Genomic DNA, 2,453 nt, shown 5'->3' with positions numbered 1-2,453 from the left:
AGTATCTCAAAGTAGAAGAGAAGTATAAAGTAAAAGAAATATTGAACCTGATGAAGAGTTTGAAATCCTAAATCCTTTAAGAGGAATCCTAATCCTAAAACTTAAGAGAGAGGAGAGAACCTCTTTCTCTAAAAACTACATCTAAAACTAAACTTATGAATTATGAAAACCTGTTGAGTCTCTGCATGTTCCCTGACTTTAATCTTTGTTTCTGGGCTGAAAACTGGGTTGAAATGCGGCCGAGAATCTCTGCCAGTGACTTTTGTAATTCTGCAGATCCCACACGTCACGCGGCCGCGTCATCCACGCGATCGCGTCACTCAGCATTTTTTGTACCACGCGTGTGCGTCGTCCACGCATTCGCGTCATTCGTGCAGCTTCTAGTCCGCGCGGCCGCGTCAGATACATGAACGAGTCACTCTGATTTCTTCCATTTCACGCGGTCGCGTGAGCCATTCGACCGCGTGACTTCTCGCTGGTCATCTCCTCAATTCCTTGTGTTCCTTCCATTTTTGCACGCTTCCTCTTCATTCTCTAAGCCTTTTCTGCCCTATGAAGCCTGAAACACTTAACACACAGATCAAGGCATTGAATGGTAATAAGAGAGGATTAAGATTAGCTAAATTAAGAACAAAGAAGCATGTTTTCAATCATAGAACTAGACTAGGAATGAATTGTAAAATCATGCAAATCCTATGAATAAGTGGGTGAAAAGCTTGATAAAACCACTCAATTAAATACAATATGAACCATAAAATAGTGGTTTTTCTGGCATTTATGTATCCGATGGTAATACTGGAAAATAAAGTGCTTAGGGCCACGACCATGACTCATAAAGTAACTGTGTCTAAGAATCAACATACTGAACTAGGAGAATCAATAACACTATCTAAAATTCTGAGTTCCTATAGATGCCAATCATTCTGAATTTCAAAGGATAAAGTGAGATGCCAAAACTGTTCAGAAGCAAAAAGCTACAAGCCCCGCTCATCTAATTAGAACTAAGTCTCATTGATACTGTGGGATTCATTGTATATTATCTTCTTTTTATCCTATTTTGTTTTCAGTTGCTTGGGGACAGGCAACAATTTAAGTTTGGTGTTGTGATAAGTGGATAATTTATATGCTTTTTGGCATTATTTTTATATAGTTTTTAGTATGATATAGTTACTTTTTAGTATATTTTTCTGTGATTTCAGGTATTTTCTGGCTGAAATTGAGGGACCTGAGCAAAAATCTGATTCAGAGGCTGAAGAAGAACTGCAGATGCTGTTAGATTCTGACCTCCCTGCACTCGAAATAAAATTTTTGGAGCTACAGAAACCCAAATGGTGCGCTCTCAATTACGTTGAAAAGTAGACATCCAGGGCTTTCTCGCAATATATAATAATTCATACTTTGCCCGAGTTTAGATGACGCAAATTGGCGTTCAACGCCAGCTTTCTGCCCTATTCTGGCGTTAAACGCCAGAAACAAGTTGCAAGCTAGAGTCAAACGCCAGAAACAAGTTACAAACTGAAGTTTAACTCCAAGGAAGACCTCTACACGTGAAAGCTTCAATACTCAGTCCAAACACACACCAACAGGTCCCGGAAGTATATTTCTGCATCATTTACTTGTTTCTGTAACCCTAGTAACTAGTTTAGTATAAATAGAACTTTTTACTATTGTATTAGGATCTTTTGGACAAGCTTTTGGAACATCTTTGGACCATTGTTCATGTTTTGGGAGGCTGGCCATTCGGCCATGCCTACCCTATTTTCACTTATGTATTTTCAACCGTGGAGTTTCTACACACTATAGATTAAGGTGTGGAGCTGATGAGCGGATAATTTATACGCTTTTTGGCATTGTTTTTATAGAGTTTTTAGTAAGTTTAAGCTTCTTTTAGGGATGTTTTCATTAGTTTTTATGTTAAATTCACATTTCTGGACTTTACTATGAGTTTGTGTGTTTTTCTGTGATTTCAGGTAAATTCTGACTGAAATTGAGGGATTTGAGCAAAACTCTGAAGAAGGCTGACAAAAGGACTGCTGATGCTGTTGGAATCTGACCTCCCTGCACTCGAAATGGATTTTCTGGAGCTACAGAACTCCAATTGGCGCGCTCTCAACGGCGTTGGAAAGTAGACATCCAGGGCTTTCCAGCAATATATAATAGTTCATACTTTATTCGAAGAATGACGACGTACCTTGGCGTTGAACGCCAAGTACATGCTGCTGTCTGGAGTTAAACGCCAGAAAAACGTCATTATCCGGAGTTGAACGCCCAAAACACGTCATAACCTGGAGTTTGACGCCAAGAAATGCCTCTACTCGTGGATTGATCAAGCTCAGCCCAAGCATACACCAAGTTGGCCCCGGAAGTGGATTTATGCATCAATTACTTACTCATGTAAACCCTAGAAGCTAGTCTAGTATATATAGGACATTTATCTATTATATTAGACATCC

The sequence above is a fragment of the Arachis duranensis genome, chromosome 5, assembly GCF_000817695.3.
Source record: "Arachis duranensis cultivar V14167 chromosome 5, aradu.V14167.gnm2.J7QH, whole genome shotgun sequence".
NCBI classification, from domain to species: Eukaryota; Viridiplantae; Streptophyta; class Magnoliopsida; order Fabales; family Fabaceae; genus Arachis; species Arachis duranensis.
Note: the sequence above shows the minus strand (reverse complement) of the source record.